Source organism: Mytilus galloprovincialis, chromosome 13 (genome assembly GCF_965363235.1).
Source record: "Mytilus galloprovincialis chromosome 13, xbMytGall1.hap1.1, whole genome shotgun sequence".
In the NCBI taxonomy this organism is placed as follows: Eukaryota; Metazoa; Mollusca; class Bivalvia; order Mytilida; family Mytilidae; genus Mytilus; species Mytilus galloprovincialis.
In genome coordinates, this window is record NC_134850.1 from 60,779,389 (window position 1) to 60,797,571 (window position 18,183).

At 31.3% G+C, this 18,183-nt stretch overlaps 1 protein-coding gene across 6 annotated transcripts in view; it reads right to left on the minus strand.

Moving 5' to 3' along the window:
- The window catches only part of LOC143057049 (uncharacterized), a 35,192-nt gene that overhangs the window by 15,323 nt on the left and 1,686 nt on the right, over positions 1-18,183 (minus strand). For all 6 annotated transcript variants that reach the window (XM_076230269.1, XM_076230274.1, XM_076230268.1 and 3 more), the window contains exons 2-3: positions 17,578-17,655; positions 3,846-3,877 (exon numbers count right to left, since the gene is read on the minus strand). The gene's annotated coding sequence lies outside the window, so the exon portion shown is untranslated. The remainder of the gene's footprint in view (positions 1-3,845; positions 3,878-17,577; positions 17,656-18,183) is intronic.

Sequence of the window (18,183 nt, forward strand, 5' to 3'; positions counted from 1 at the left end):
CAGAGATCATATCCATTCCGTTCAATACTTTGTACCACTACACTCAATGGTAAGTATGAGACAAGAGTGCACACACTGAAATGTCTCGCCTTCTATACTAATCATTGATATTATGTTGATAGTCCTAAGTATAAAGCTTAGCTTTATTACAACTGTCACATAAACTTAACATTAACCAAGATAACTAAACAAAGACCAATGAACCTTGAAAATGAGGTCAAGGTCAGATGAACCAAGCCAGGCAGACATGTACAGCTAACAATGCTTCTATACAACATATAAAGTTGACCCATTACTTATAGTTTAAGAAAAATAGACCAAAACACAAAAATTTAACACTGTGCAATAAACCGTGAAAATGAGGTCACGATCAAATAAAACCTGCGCAACTAACATAAAGTTCATAAAATATTTCCATACACCAAATATAGTTGACCTATGGCATACAGTATTAGATAAAAAGACCGAAACTCAAAAACTTAACTTTGACCACTGAACTATGAAAATGAGGTCAAGGTCACATGACATCTGCCCGCTAGACATGTACACCTTACAATCATTCCATACAACAAATATAGTAGACCTATTGCATATAGTATGAGAAAAAAAGACCAAAACACAAAAATTTAACTATAACCACTGAACCATGAAAATGAGGTCAAGGTCAGATGACACCTGCCAGTTGGACATGTACACCTTACAGTCCTTCCATACACCGAATATACTAGCCCTATTGCTTATAGCATCTGAGATATGGACTTGACCACCAAAACTTAACCTTGTTCACTGATCCATGAAATGAGGTCGAGGTCAAGTGAAAACTGTCTGACAGACATGAGGACCTTGCAAGGTACGCACATATTAAATATAATTATCCTATTACTTATAATAAGAGAGAATTCAACATTACAAAAAATTTGAACTTTTTTTCAAGTGGTCACTGAACCATGAAAATGAGGTCAAGGACATTGGACATGTGACTGACGGAAACTTTGTGTCATGAAGCATCTATATACAAAGTATGAAGCATCCAGGTCTTCCACCTTCTAAAATATAGAGCTTTTAAGAAGTGAGCTAACACCGCCGCCGCCGCCGCCGCTGTCGCTGGATCACTATCCCTATGTCGAGCGTTCTGCAACAAAAGTTGCAGGCTCAACAAAAACAATTACGTTTAGACTGTGATGTCATATCAAGTGCAGTATTGCGGAGCATGTACGGAACGGATATGAAATCTGCGCGGGAGATTGCTGTTCGGTATGAGCCTAGGCTTCTTGTTGAAGGCTGTCCCATGACTGAAAATAGTTTACTTTTACAAATTGTGACTTGGATGGAAAGTTGTCTCATTGACACTCATACCACATCTTACATCAAAATAAAATTTGTTTGTCTTCTTTATTGGAATTTTTCAGCAGCAATCATATAACTCTGTCTGATTTTAAACAATTTATCATATGATCAATACTTGAAGACTCTTTTTCTCAGTACCAAATTCAGTGAATGACGAAACATTGTATATTCCTTGGAGAGGGCTTATAAGGCTATGCCTGTTGCCCAATCCAATTCAATTTATTTGAATAAAACATTGTTTAAACTATATTCCTTGATACTTAATTTCAATTGGTTTTGAAAATTCCTGCATACAACCCATGTACAATGTATGTACACTATTTTGAATTTTCCCTAAGTTTCTTTATCAGTTTATACCTTCTGACTTTTGTGTTATTAACTGGTTATGGCTGGTAATTTTTTCTAGATTAATTATTAAAGTGTATCTGGCAGCTATTCCATTACTCAGGATTCCCTTAAAATCTTTGAGAATAATTTGCAATTAATTTAACCTACGAAATTCACAAAAAAAACATGAATAAAAATAAATCTACAGTATATATTTTACAATGATTGTTGGTTGCTTAACGTCCAGCGGCAAATATTTCATGCATATTCAGGACGACATATATATTTTACAAATAAGTGATTTGTTATTATACATTATGTACAATGAATTGATTAGACTGTTTCCTAGTGTCTGCTGTTAGGCTTCACAGGATTTCCATAAGAATTGATTTTTATTTACTACAATGTATAAGTATATGATGATCAATGAGGTTTACTTGATAAATTTATGTAAATATCAAGAAATCATTGCAGGGTTAAGTCTCATCTTTAAATGTTACATACACAGTTAGACAGATATTGTATTCAAATTGAAAAGAGTAAAGAATAAGAAAGGATTAATATTGCAATCTTGAAAAAGAAATTTTTGTTCCATTTTTAACAATACAATGTATATGGATTTAAATAATTTCTGCCTTTTAAAATATGCTTAAAAGTTATTGTCCATTATCTTCCTTTTAAAAATAAACCAGTAAGATAAATTAATTGTATCCATGATAACAGAGTCAGAGGCCCATTCCACTTTAATTTAAAAATTATGAAAGTTGTGCATATTCTTTTATCTCTGATATTATAAGGAGACATATATTTAATCGGCAATGGCATTATAACATGCCATAGTCAATTCCTACATGTCTCGACTCCAAAGCACATAAATTTTGCCATTAACAGTTTTGATGTGCATAAACTGGTAAGGATTTTGTTAATTCTAAAATCCTTTTTTCACGTACCATAAACATGATAAATGTGTGATGTGCTTGCAGAGTAGAAATTATAACTATCACCCCACACAAAAAAACTATTCTTTGACCTCTGATTATTTGCATAAAAAAATTGTAGATATTTATTATATTGGCAAGCATACCACATCTTCTTGTCTTTCCTCTTAGAAAAAGTTATTCTTAAATTAGAAACATAGTTGATCATGTTGATAATTGGAAAATAAACTACAACATTTGTTCTACTTAAAGTATGCAGGACTTTTTTAAACATCTTAACTTTTACAAATTTCTTTTTTTAATTCCATCAATTGAAAAGGGTTCAAACCTAAGGTTCTACTTCCTGTTGCTGTTTTTATTTCCCCAATATTTAAGCTTTTTTGGGAATTTAGAATTGATGGAGGATCTTCTTTGTATCTACAAGTTCATTAGCCTGTATATGTAGCCAAAACAAGCTGGTTTGAACTCTTGTCTCTAGTACAGAAGGCCAATAATAGTTAACATCTGCATGATCTATTCAAGTACTGTATATTGTTTCTTTGCTGGGTTGCTGTCTCGTAGCTATTTTCCAATCATTACCCTTTAATCTCTATACTTAGATTTACTGTGCCTGCCATTATGTAGTATACTTGTTAAAACATTCCAGGAGTCTTATTGTACCTTAGATAATAATTTGTGTTGGTGTCAAGATAACATCTTACAGATAATAGAAGCATTGATTGTACTGAATGTCTCCAGTCATCAAACATATGTTTTGAATTTAAATTTTTTTATGTCCTTTTTCAAAAAATGTCTAATTTTACATAAAACTCTCCAATTTTTAGGAGTAATTCCCTTTTGCATGTTTCAAAAGACAGATGGTTTTTCAGAATTTCAGAAATTTTAATTAGAATATTTTTTGTTGACTTTAAATCTTTATAGTCTCTGTACACATTAAGTTCATTCATATGTTTGTGTAATCACACAAATCTGAACTGATAAATTACATAAAATATACTTTTATTACAAACTTGAGTATATAAATCAGTAATGTGATCATGATATGTAGCAAGGATTACTAGTTTTTACAGCTCAATTCAAATTATAGTCCATTATTGTCTGTATTGAATTAAATGGTCCACGACACTTGACTTTTGACCTGTACAGACACTTTCCGTTCAGTGACATGTAATGGTCCATGTCACATGACTTAATAACATCCATATATCTATCACTAATGATTTAAATTCTTACCTGTTATTATATACAGGTAAATCTGGTCATACCTGAAACATAAATAGACATATGATAATAAATACTGTTTGTTTATTTTTGTTGTGGAGGTTGTTAATAATTTACAAATCTTCATATCTTAGACTAATTTGTGCATTGCAAAAGTAGAGACATAATTAAAGGGACCATTTTCAATTTGACTTTCATTTAATTTCTACCAAGGCTTGGACAGATCCTGAGGGAATCCAAACTCAAAGTGTTTTTTTCTTTATCAAAGTTTTGATCTTCTTTACGCTTGTTCAAGTTTGAACAATCATATTCTTCTATATTTTTTTCTTTCAGCCAACAATGGTATATAAATATTTTAATGTAATTTCTTCAAAAATAAAATTCCTAACTTGACTATTTTTGTGACTCAGTACAATCTTATTCCAGTCTTGACATAGTTATACTTTATAAATTTATCTCACTCGACATCATCATCATGTTTGCAGTGAAACAGTTTCACCCTTAACCATGTGCACAGTCGAGACACGTAAAAAGCCTTTAGATCAATTTATTCACTTCTACATGCAGACTTAAATTGAATCTTAATCAATTTTTCATAGAATTTAGCAATCAGTCTGTAAACTCAAGATGTTTTAGTCAAGGCTGTTGCATGAATTTGAAATAAGAAGTATAATTTCTACACAAAAATAATACAAAATATGAAGATGTGGTGTAAATTGGTATAATTGCCAATAAGACTACCATCCACCAGAAACCAAGAGGTGAGGCCTAGACATGAGAAACAAAGTTTGATTTTAATGTAAATTTAAAACAAAATAAACTATGTGGCAATCAAGGTTAAGGACTACAAATATACTAAGGGTTATAATGGTAGAATATAAGGATTTCAGCTTATGTGATAGAGATTCTGAAAACATCAGCAGAAGTTTATTTTGTCTCATTCTCAGGAAATGGGAGATACTAGTATATGCAACAATCCATTTGAAAACAACAGAATCATGTTTTTTTCATCTTAATATACAAATGACATAGGTGACATTCTTATGTAAAATAAAATATTGTCCCCCATGAAATATTGTCTTTCGGACAAAATTGCATATAGAATATTGTCCACTGACCATCTGACAGTATTTCATAATACAATATTGTCCCTGACAATATTTCATTATGAAATAGTGTCCTTGTCCATGAAATTTTGTCACCTCCATCTGGACAATATTTCACTATGAAATTCTGTTCATAACAATACTACACTATGAAATACTGGCTTTGAAAATACTTTTTGATCAAATTATTACACAATTAGAAATAGTACACAAACATGCAGCATGCACATTTTTAGATTTATAACAAATTGTTTTGAATAGCAAGGAATTTATATTATGACTAATAGTGAGTTTCAAAGGAGTATGTCCGGTAACGGCCTGGATTTTGGCCTCAAATTTCAGGTTCATCTAATGAAAGATTTTGGACACTTTTTAAACACTTAAGTGTCTATTTCAATTGATTCGATTAATTTATGTGAAAGATTTTAACTGATTTAGTCATTAAAAACCCTCCAATTCAAGCTTAAATATGAAAAATCTATCAAATATGCCAAAAAACGTCATTTTTCAGATGGTTTTTGTCAAAAATGAAAGTGGACACATCCGTGTTCATCCTCAAACTTTATATATGTTATGTTATATCATCAAATGCAACTCACATTTCAGTATTATGAATGAACATGAATGCGGCCACTTTCATTTAGGACGAAAACCGCCTAAAATTTAACTAAAATGCTAAAATTGTGAAGATTTCAGTAATTTAGCATGACTTAATGATGCTAATACCCGATATATGTGCACTTTATTGTCAAAAACAGCCCATATTTATGTAGCAGAATCATTCTACTTTCCAATAAATAGCTAAAAGATTACATTTTCACAATTTTGAAAAACTGATATATTTTAGGGCCAAAAAGGGGTCTTACTGAACCTACTCCTTTGCATATAGATACATTACAAATGGTTTACATGTATTATAGATTAAAGAATTGTCTAATGTATGTTTCATTTTATTACAGTACGTATACTGTACAAATACAAGTAATGAACTGACAATCACTTATTTTGTAAATATATACAAAGGCACGTGTCGCAGGAAAATAATCCTATATACCTTCTCTAACATGAATATTATACAAATATATCATGCTTACAAGGGGTATTTGCCAAAAATACCAGTTGAGAGGTACCAATTTCCAGAGCTGTTAGGCGAGGGAAATTTGATTACCTCGAAACCAGTATTTTTGGCAAATACCCCTTGTAAGCATGATATAATTGTTTAATTCCACCGAATGTTCCACCTCAGAAAGTTTATTATAATCAGGTATCATATGAAATTTGGACTTCAATGTATAATTTTTGTATACACTGTAGCTGTGCTCTTTGCGCAGTCAAACTGCATTGACTGTATAATCATTTCTTATCATTTTTTTTATGTACAGTCACTGACTGTATATATATATCTCCCTTTTTATGATAATAAGCTGCTTCTCGGCTGACTACTTCACTTTGTTCATCAGTTTCAGTGAAGCGTAATACAAGTGGATTCCAGTTTTATGTGACCAGTTGACAATTCGTTTCCGTTGAGTTTTATTTATGACGTCATTCCCGGAAGTTTTACGTCATTCGCTCCAAATTCAATTATGATACTTTTTATCCTAAATATTTCATCTGGAACCATATATTTAGAATGACCATGAATTTGTCATATTAGAATAGAAATAATTCATTGAGTTATTTTTAGACATGGTATTCCCCATCTGCCATGGTATTTGCTAGGGTATTTCCCATCTGCCATGGTATTTGCTAGCAAATACCCCGGCACATGGAATTCCCTAATGGCAAATACCCCGGCAGAGAAAAGAAAATCTCAATATATAGAAATTGGTGAAAAATACCATGTTTCTCATCCAATCAAAATACAGCATTATTACATAAGGTGGAATTAATGTTGATAACCTCCCCTTCATGAGACAAAATTCCATGACAATCTGTCTATGAAATATTGTCTAAATACCCACAAAATGTAACCTTCCTTTAATAGGACATAATTTCATAGTATTTATCTGTGAAATATTGCCTCAATTCACACAAAATATAACCTTCCTTTAACAAGACAAAGTTCCATAACATTTCATCTGTGAAATATTGTCTTTATACAGACAAAATTTTGCTATGAAAATTTGTCCTTCTCTGGACATTTTTCAATAGACGAGCACAATATTTCATGCTACATAGTTATGAAATATTGTCTTGTGGTACAATATTTCATAGGACAATATTTTGCTTTACACTTGCATCATGTTATGAAATGTTTTTATTTTAACAGAAATCAGAAAGTAAAATAAATAGACTCTGGTTTATTATGACTGGTTGCCAATATTACCATATCTCAGCATATGTACATTGTGTATAATGACAAAGATCATATATTATATAATTTTTGTTCTTCCATGTGTAAATTCTAACTATAGAAACTGATCTGTTTTACAATAATGTTTATTTTGATAAACTACATGCATTGTATGTAGAAGGATTATAATAGTATGTAAATAATAAAGTGGGCTATACATAATCATATATTTTGCAATTTCACACTTTTGATGATATGCAGACTTATTTTTATATAACCATAAAAAAAATATTTGTTTGTGTGAGATTTATATAAACAACATGTGAATCCATTATTCTGAAATCCAATGCAATTCATATTCACTTCCATGTACCTTTTACTGTAAGACAAGCACAAGACTGCATCTTTAGTAAAAAAATATCCTTTTGGTACCAGAGGGTATCAAATCAATGCAATATCTCTTTCAAAAGGTCCATTGGTGGACGGATGCAGATATAAATTTCCTTAATAGTTATCCCACGAGGACGCGGTGTGTCAGTGTAAGATCACCCCGATGGCCGGAGGACAGAGGGTGATCTAACACTGACGCACCAAGTCCGAATGGGATAACTATTTTACGTCCCAGCTGTTTTAGATTAGACGAAAAAACATTTACAATTCATAAAATCGATCTAGTTTAGAACGCCACACAACCATTATAATATACTTTATATATAACTATATGATGAATACCCTTAATGACCCCCGAACACGATGAGTAGATATCAAATAATTTCAACTCGCCCCACTGGCCAATCCACGCACACTATATCGCCACTTTATAAAAAAAAATGCTCCACTCTTGTTTACCGACTCGCCCCAATTTGAAAAAAAGTAAAATCAAATTGAACAATCAGTCTGACAACGCACTTATTAACGAAAAGGGTTTAAACCCCACTGAATACAGGTCTAGCCAACTCGCCCCACTTATAAAAACATCTTGCTTCCTTTAAGTATGTTAAATTACTGATAGATCGTATCTAGTTGTCCTGGTGTAGTGGAATGTGTCGTGGCTTGATATGCTAAAGGTATTGAGTTCGAATCCCACCATATACTCTGGATTTTTTCTAGGTGAATTTTGATAGATAGTCTTTTCCATATAATCAATTATAAGTTTTATAGTGGATTTGGAATTCCCGCCAAAATGTTACAGAACAAAGGAAAGCATGCATAACAAAGAAACTCAAACTGGGGTGATCTTGTAGGGGTGATCCGGCTCAGATCACCCCTGTTAGAACAAAGGAGCTGGGATGTAATACTTATAGAACATACACTTATTTTGAGTAGATTAGTCACAATTCCCAATCGTTAATCCCTGTTTAATCACTTTTCACAACCTGCTACCTTTACAATATTTTAATTAGCAAAACAAAATATTTGGTACATGATGTTGAGAAAACATTATATTTAATTCAATCCATCACTTTAACAGATATTTTTAAAGTGTTCACATATGCATGAAATATTTGCCACTGGGCATTCAGCAAACATTTTTATTAATCAATTAATCATATTCATCGATGTCTACCATCTGGCAAACTTTTTGTCTGATAATCTCCTTATATAATTATTAACTGTTATCAAGAATGTTATTACAATGAGGAAATATGAAACAAAAACTAAGTTTAAAGTTACATGCAATAAGGTTTTACTGTGATTTAAATGGTGTGATTAACTGTACAGAATTATATCCTATTACAAGGCACTTTATTGTAAAAATCCTCCACATCCTTGTTATGGTTTTGTACATCATGTACATGTATTTAAGAATTATATAAATGTTAACTAACTTTAAGATAAACAATATTCTAATTTCACTTTATTGTTAAAAACAGGAAATGAAGTGGGCTTCTAATACTTTAGGGGTATAGAGGCTTGCAGTACATTTGTAGCATTGTCCAATTATGTCTCCGTAGGTTTTGGTGCATACACTAGGTTGTATTAGTTTCATTGTGTTTTCCAATCTCAAGAGATCTTGAGGGTTGACAGCCACTATTGATTTCCTCCAGATAGACAGGCGCTAGGCTATGCACGATTTTAAAAAGTTTACAAAAGCAATTTTTATCTTATCTGGTCCAAGCCAGGAGCCTCACCAGTGGTTGTCATTTGTCATATCTCCATACTAGTCTTTTATTCAGGTTCTTTTTATTGTTCATACCTTTTTAGATTGGGGATAATTTTGAGCTTTATATCATATAATATGACACCTGTCTATTGATGCAGACTTTTTTTCTGTAAATGTTAACTGTGTTCATTACTGTATAGCGGGTTATTTTTGCTGGGTTTAAATTTTTGCTTATTTTTGTGGATAGAACAAAATCGCCAAAATAAATTCCGCCAATTTAAAAGTTTTGAATCTGCCAAAATAATAACCGACAAAATGTTTCCTACACCTTATTCAATGAAATACCCGCTATACGGTATGTTATTAGACTTCTGTCTCAATCATATCCTTTTATTCATATTGATTCCATGAAAATAAATTATCAGCATCAACAGACATGACAGATGTCCGATAAATGATGATATAATGTTTAGGAAAAGAAATACCTTTACATTAGATAAACATGATAAAGGTATTTCTTAAGTAAGGTGGGCTGACAGAATTAGTTTTAAAATAATATTCTATTTCTATTAAAATTTTTATTTTTTATAATTGAACCTTTATCAATAAATTATAGTCAATAACCTCCAAGAAGGTCAATAAATTACTTGTGTCCTCCAAATGCCAGAAATACAACTGTCATGATTATCATGGCCCTATGTCAGTAGTAACATCTTTCCTTCATAATCAAATACAATAATCATGATAATGTGTGCTTCATACATTAACAGTGTTATAACTTAGATTTAACTTATTGATTAGGAGAGGTTGATCGAACTTAAATATTCCGGGAAAATCAATATCTCCTAACCATTGTATGTAGCCATCTACTTTCAATCAAATAACTGTCTTTATTTCTCTGTCAAATAATTTTACAATAATTGCCATGCTATTTTCTACACTTCCTATTTTGGTTGCTGTAAACTTAGACATGTTGCATGCATCTCTTGTAAAAGTAAAAACATGTTTTAACTGACAAAGTCTTATGTTGTATCAGCAATACATTTTAGAATCTAAATTTAATCATAATACAATGTATTTCTGTTTAACATTCTATTATAATTTAATTTTGGATGTAACGTGTCTTCTGATTGGCTGACGTTATTTTGTTATGAGCCCATAGACATAATTTAGTCATGTGACTGTGACGTCATCAACGTTTTTTCATGGTTGTCTACGGTTTAAAATGGAATTTAGAATTAAATTATAAGAAATGACTGTAATATTTTTTCTGTCTATTCGAAATAACATAAAAAAATGTGGTGCACACTGTTAAATAACCCGCTACACGCGTTATTCAGTGTGCACCAAATTTTTTATGTTATTTCTTCATAGACAGAAAAAATATTACAGTCATTTCTTAAATAATTTTTTCAAATGTTAGATTTATTTTTGAATGGGAAAAAGTGGGAGTTGTCAATTTTGCACCAAAGTCTCAGGCTTTAGAATTACAGTCATGCAAAGTAAGTAATGACCTTGGACGGCTTGAAAAATGTTGGCCACTTTTTAGCCTTTTTATGCCACTGTCATCACCAGCTGAGAAGGGGGGGGGGGTAGTAAGTGTTACCATTGTCTGTTTGTACCTTTCAAAATTGGTTTCCGTTCTCTAACTTTAGTTTGCCTCAACCAAATGTTAGAAAACTTAAACCTCAAAATACAGATTAATCAAGTTTAAATTTGAATGGAGTCACTTTTACCATTCTTGAGTTATGCCGATTTATAACATCTTATTCAATCATGAGGCATCATCTGTGTCCTATGGTCATGGACACATTCTCCATTTATATTTTATTGTGATGCTCTTTAAAGTTTTATGAATTGAGCTTCCAAAGCTTTTCTCCTCATTGTATTTATTCCAAAAACTTATATTGTATATATTCCAATATAATTCTTCTTCTATATCATATTTAATGAAATGTGTTAGTTATTAGTTTCACACCAAAAAAGAGGATGGAGATTTATCATGTTTATTGTATAAAATTATGATATAAAATTGGCCACCTTTAAATGAATATTGATTGTGTTAGCTTTTATTTTTTTTAATTTGATGATTAGGCCAAATAAAAAAGTATGTGTGGTTCCAGTTACATCTGAAAAAAAGTTAGGGTAGGTAGGTAGGGATTTTTTTTTATTTTATGTTTTTTTTTTACATTGAGTCTATGGGAGCAACATTCTGACTTTAACAGTGCTTAATGAAAAATGACAATAAAGTCTTTAGGGTAGGCTATTTTTAAGCCGAAAAAGTAGGGACGGTAGGGTTACTGGAACCACACGTATATTTTTATTTGGCCTTATTCATTTAAGAATCAAACAAATCTGCATATTCAATAGTTTTTGGCAAATACATGTAGGCTTTATTATGGGCAACTGCAAAAATCATTTTTATTTAAATACAAAACAGAAAGAAATAAACAGGTGTGCCAATAGTACAAAATGCACCCTCTTGTTGTGCATATTGATTATTGCAAGAATAAAATGGAAAATATAAACATCTTTCTATTCTTATTTTAGGACAAGTTTAATCTTTTTCAGAAATTGTACACACACTGAATGGGCATACAATATACAAGTAGCTAGATATTAAGCAGCTAACAATCAATTAATCTCCAAAAACTTGATGGACACGAGTTCTAAAAATAGAATGTCAGATTAGTTCTTTAATACACCTTACATAAATGGACCCAGAGCAATAAAATAGTTCAAAAGGTTTAGTAAATATTCAAACATTGTTGAATACTTTTTATGCTGGTATATAATAATAAAAAAAAATGTATCAATTTCTTCTTAATTCCATACACCGCCATTACGATTTTATAACAATACAAAAGACATCTGTTGTAAATATTTTTTTTTATACAAAACTAGATTTTAATCATGAATAAATTTGTGGGCTATATTATGTCAATAGAAAATATTTATTCATGTAATTAGGTCTTTCCACTTTTCTGTGGAAAGAACTATTGTTTTTCTTCTGATTATTTTTTTTTTTTCTTCCGCCTAATTTTGTTCTTGCGATAAACATTTGTTTCGCAATATGTCGCTTAGATATTTGGTATATGATATCGAACAGTTTATGCGCTTTTGAAATTTACCATGTGTAACCGAATACTTTTCTTTGTAGGAGTTATCTCCCCAAACACTGTTTTCCTTGTGTCCACTACTCCTTCGCAACCGTAAAATATTACGACAAATTTATTTTATAAAATTGCTCATTATATCCTTCGCATGATTTGTCCAATTTTGACCGAAACAATATGAACGCTCCATATGGGAGTTATTTCCCCTTTTGTATTTGAAATTTTGAAATGTATTTTAAACTGGAAAACCATAAGTGATAGAGACCTAGGGTCTTTTGATTTGAGATCCTTGGTCCCAAAAAATGAAAATAAGGTCAAGGTCAAAGGTCAAGGTCGTATTTTAGATTTTTATTTGTCTTTGATTTCCCTATAACTTTGAAATAGTTATAGATACAGAAAATTTAAGTAGTGAAAAATGCTTGGTACTTCAAGGGGCAACTTTGTTACGTTATGACTGTATTGGTTTTACCATTATGTAAGGGACATAACCCCCATTTATGGTTTATAAAAAGCCATTATTAGGCAAAACTCTTAAACAAAAGGTCCTTGACCCATAGGGTCTTTTGCAATGACATTGTGGAGCAATGACCTTGACAAAGGTCGAAAGGTCAAAGGTCAAAGTCATGTACTAAGAGGCAAATTATGTGATTTTGGCACTATTTAAAGAGTTTTATGTGTGTTTGAATTCCAACCAACCAACCAACAAACCAACCAACCAACCAACCAATCAATCAATCAATCAATCAGTGCATCAATCAATCAATCAATCAGTGCATGCATGCTTCCGTCTCATGTGTTTAATATAGGGTCCAAGATCTCATTTATTTCTTTTCCGCTTGTTTCAAGAAACCTATCCAACGTGTTTAACCAACCAACCAATGTGTTTAATCAACCAATCAACGTGTTTAACCAACCAACCAATCAATCAATCAGTGCATGTTTCCGTCTCATGAGTTTAATATGGGGTCCAAGATCTCATTTGTTTCTTTTTCGCTTGTTTCAAGAAACCCTATCCAACGTGTTTAACCAACCAACCAATGTGTTTAATCAACCAATCAACATGTTTAACCAACCAACCAACCAACCAATCAATCAATCAATCAATCAGTGCATGTTTCCGTCTCATGTGTTTAATATGGAGTCCAAGATCTCATTTTTTTCTTTCTGGCTTGTTTCAAGAAACCTATCCAATGTGTTTACCCAATCAACCAAAGTGTTTGATCAACCAATCAACATGTTTAACCAACCAACCAACCAACCAACCAACCAATAAATCAATCAATCAATCACTCAGTGCATGTTTCCGTCTCATGTGTTTAATATGGGGTCCAAGATCTCATTTGTTTCTTTTTCGCTTGTTTCAAGAAACCCTATCAAACGTGTTTAACCAACCAACCAACCAACGTGTTTGATCAACCAATCAATGTGTTTAACCAACCAATCAATCAATTCATAAATCAATTAATGCATGTTTGTTTCATGTGTTTAATACGGGGTCCAATGTCTCATTTGCTTTTTTTTCGCTTGTTTTAATTGACCCTTTCCAACATTTTTAATTGATCAACCAAGCAACCAACCAACCAATCAATCAACCAACCAACTTATCAATCAATCAACCAACCAATCAATTAAACAACTAATCAATCATTACATGCATGCATACATGTTTCCATCTCGTGTGTTTAATACGGGGTCCAAAGGTCTCATTTGTTTTTTTTTCGCTTGTTTTAAGAGACCGTATCCCAAGTGAATAAATTATAAACAAACCAACCAACCAATCAATCAAATATGTATGACAGTTTATTTATGACAGTATATTTAAAAAAATAGGGAAGGAAAAAACTCCCAAATATTCAAGAAAAATTCAATTTTAATATTGTTCTTACATCTCTTCTGAAAAAAAATCCACATGTTCTCTGAAACTACAAGTCCAATCGACCTAAAAATTTGCAGTCAGCAGGGCATACATGTACAAAAGGTTCATAAAAACAACGGGATGCAGCTACCTCTCAAGGATTTTCCTAGAGAAAAGAAATGGCAATGCCGGAAAAATCGCTTGCTAGGTCCGTAAATCTCAGTGAAATCCTACAATAAAATGTCCGCTCCTAGATTGAAATACTAATCTGTGTTACAAACAGGTGCTGAAAAATGTACATTATCAGAAAATAATCCTTAAATGTGTTTTAAAGTTACACCGGATCAATTAAATCCAAAACATGCACTGCTGGTGAACTGTGATCAATAATGTCAATTTCCTACAATGACAAAAGAAATACATTGTGTACATTCCGTCTCTATACATGTTGTCTGTTCAACGTCCTTACCTGAAAAGGAATAAAAATACTAAGTTTTCGTTATTATAAACCCGCGTCACGTGTTGTCTCCTCAATCTGGCGCGCGCGCTGTACCTAAAATAAAATAAAAACTTTCCAAACTAAACATGAAACTTCTCCGGTAACAATAATATAGACCCCATACAGAAACAAACAAACAAACAAACAACCCCCCCCCCCATTCAATCAATTTCAAAGGGTGGAAAGACCGCCTCCAATTGCTTTTTAAAAGCAATTTATTTATATTTATTTTTATTTTTTTTAAATAGTTATTTTTTATTTATTTATCTTTGCTTTTAAGAGATCAAAGAACTAAACATCGAAACACAGAGCAATCTGCTTTTTTTATCATATAAAATAACAAACTGAAACTGAATGTTCTATAAAAATCCATTTTTGGTCATTGGCTATCTGTCTTTAAGTTTTGATAAATTATCTTTTGTTTCAAGTTCAACTTCTATATCATTGTAAAATGTGAAACCTTTTTATGATTCAACATTCATTTGACATCTTATATTGGTTTTCATAATTTGTAAAATATTTTTGGTCTTATTTTTTTTTATAAGTCTTTACAATATAATAAATATTAATAAAGATTAAAATGTAGTTTATAAACTATAAAATTCTAATAATTCTTGTAAACAAATTGTAAATAATAGTACATAATTGTATTGAAATGACTTAATTTTCTTATTTACAATACAAGTACTTAAGACTCAATTGTGACCAATGGGAGATAACTCTATGTATATTTCATTGAGAAAGAAATTGACATTACTTGGTATTTCCATTATTCTTCATTCACTCCAGGTAAAATTCAACCAAAATATTTACCAACTTGTAACATAGAATGGTCAATGGCTTTCATGGTCAACCTTTCTTTACTATATGGTATCTTGCCTACTGTGGAATTTTCTTTTTATTGGCAAACTTTTACAGAAGTTAGATGGTTATGGTGGTTATGCTTTGTTCAATTGGGAACCCTACTTTATCTTACACTTTTAAAAATGAGAAAAAAGAGTTCTTATAGAATTCCTATTTGTTTACACAGAAATAAATTATCTAATTTTTAAAAGATATATTCTAGAAATTTAACCATGTTGTTAACCTGAATGATATATTTATTCATCAATTAAAGAATCTGTGATTCTCGGAGTATAAAAAAAGTATAACACTTATTGTTTTGCTTTTTTGTTATTTTGTGTTATTAAAAAAGCAAGTTGACTACGGTTGTTAGATAAGGTGAATAAATAAGAAAAATTTTGGGATACAACTTGACACAGAACTGCATATTCATTCAATAAAAGTCTGTTGTAACTTCCTATACATGATGTCTGAAGTTCCAGTTAGAACTAGACAGTAGAAGTCTGTTGTAACTTCCTATACATGATGTCTGAAGTTCCAGTTAGAACTAGACAGTAGAAGTCTGTTGTAACTTCCTATACATGATGTCTGAAGTTCCAGTTAGAACTAGACAGTAGAAGTCTGTTGTAACTTCCTATACATGATGTCTGAAGTTCCAGTTAGAACTAGACAATAAAAGTCTGTTGTAACTTCCTATACATGATGTCTGAAGTTCCAGTTAGAACTAGACAGTAGAAGTCTGTTGTAACTTCCTATACATGATGTCTGAAGTTCCAGTTAGAACTAGACAGTAGAAGTCTGTTGTAACTTCCTATACATGATGTCTGAAGTTCCAGTTAGAACTAGACAGTAGAAGTCTGTTGTAACTTCCTATACATGATGTCTGAAGTTCCAGTTAGAACTAGACAGTAGAAGTCTGTTGTAACTTCCTATACATGATGTCTGAAGTTCCAGTTAGAACTAGACAGTAGAGAACCCAACATTGTATATATCCTGCAAATGTATATCCTTTTTTTCTCTATAATACATGTACTTGTTTTACAGCATGTAGGCAGCATAAAGGTATCTCAACTGTAATACACTCAAGTAAAATAATTTCAAACTTGTGACACTTACAATTATAAACAATATGTGTCATTAGGTTCCAAGAAAAATCTTTGACAAAAGAAAATTACCTGTCAGGCTGATCCAAACAATTTAAAGGTTGTTGACTCCTGAAAACACTACAAAGACAAATTTTGCTCACGTGAATTTTACATGAATCTCACATTAAATTCACGTTTTAAATTTCACGTGAGATTCACCTCATATGAGCTTATACATGAAACTCATGTAAAATATTTCATGTGAATTTCAGTATGTGTGTTCATATGAATCTCATGTTAAATTTTCACGTCAACTACAAGTGAACTTTACAAACAAACAAAAAATGGAATTTTGTAAGATTTTAATTGAATTTGATATTTTGTAAGATTTTAATTGAATTTGATATTTTGTAAGATTTTAAATGAATTTGATATTTTGTAAGATTTTAATTGAATTTGAAAATTTGGATATAATTTGAATACCTTTATTTTCCAGTGTATTTCACACAAAAAAAAAATCATCTGATTTTGACGTAAAATTTGCAAGTGTAGCATGAGATTCATGTGAAACTCACATGAACTGATTTCAAGTACAAGCAGGTGAAATTTCCATGAGTTTAAATTCATGTCAAATTAATGTGAGTGAGATGTGTCTGTGTAAAATTTATTAGCAAATGAGTGGAAGCAATGTTCATGAGTCAACCTACTCAAAATATGAATTACAACACTGGCCTTCAACAATGAGCAAAACTAATATATCCTATAGTCAACAAAAATACTTGATTGTGAACAGTATTAATGTTAGTCATATTATATATTATACATGTATTATATTTAAACTACCTGTATGACAAATATCTGGTAGCTGGCACTTAGGAATTCTCATGCATATCTATCTGCTTCTCTGTCTAAAGAAGGCCACTACAAAAAAAATATATCTGTATATAAATTTCTTCTTGAATTTGATTTATGGTTCTTTCATTCTTTTATTGTTTTGTAATTATGGTTCTGATTTTATTGTGTTGGATTTTTTTTTGTGTGTCTTGGTTTGACTTGGTTAGATATTATACTTAATATTTAACTTCTTCCAGTACAAAAAATGTATGCTGAAGTTCAGTTGTTGGGTCTTTATCACTCAATTTTCACTGGTCATTAAATATCTAAGGGGTTCGTTGACTTATTTTGCCAAAAAACTTTGCAATTTTTATTCCACTTCATCAACTTTTGTCAGCTTTTCACCATTTGATGTCCTAAATGACCTTCTTAATCATGAAAGGAGCATACATTCCCTTGGTTTAAAAAATAAAATTCCTTTCACATTCAAAACACTGGCTATAAATCTGGTTTGCATTTTCCATCAAAACTGGTCCTCTTTGACTCCCTCCTCCAATGAAATTTGTAGATTTAACCTTCAATTTGAACATTTGATATGTTTATGTATCGTAGTGT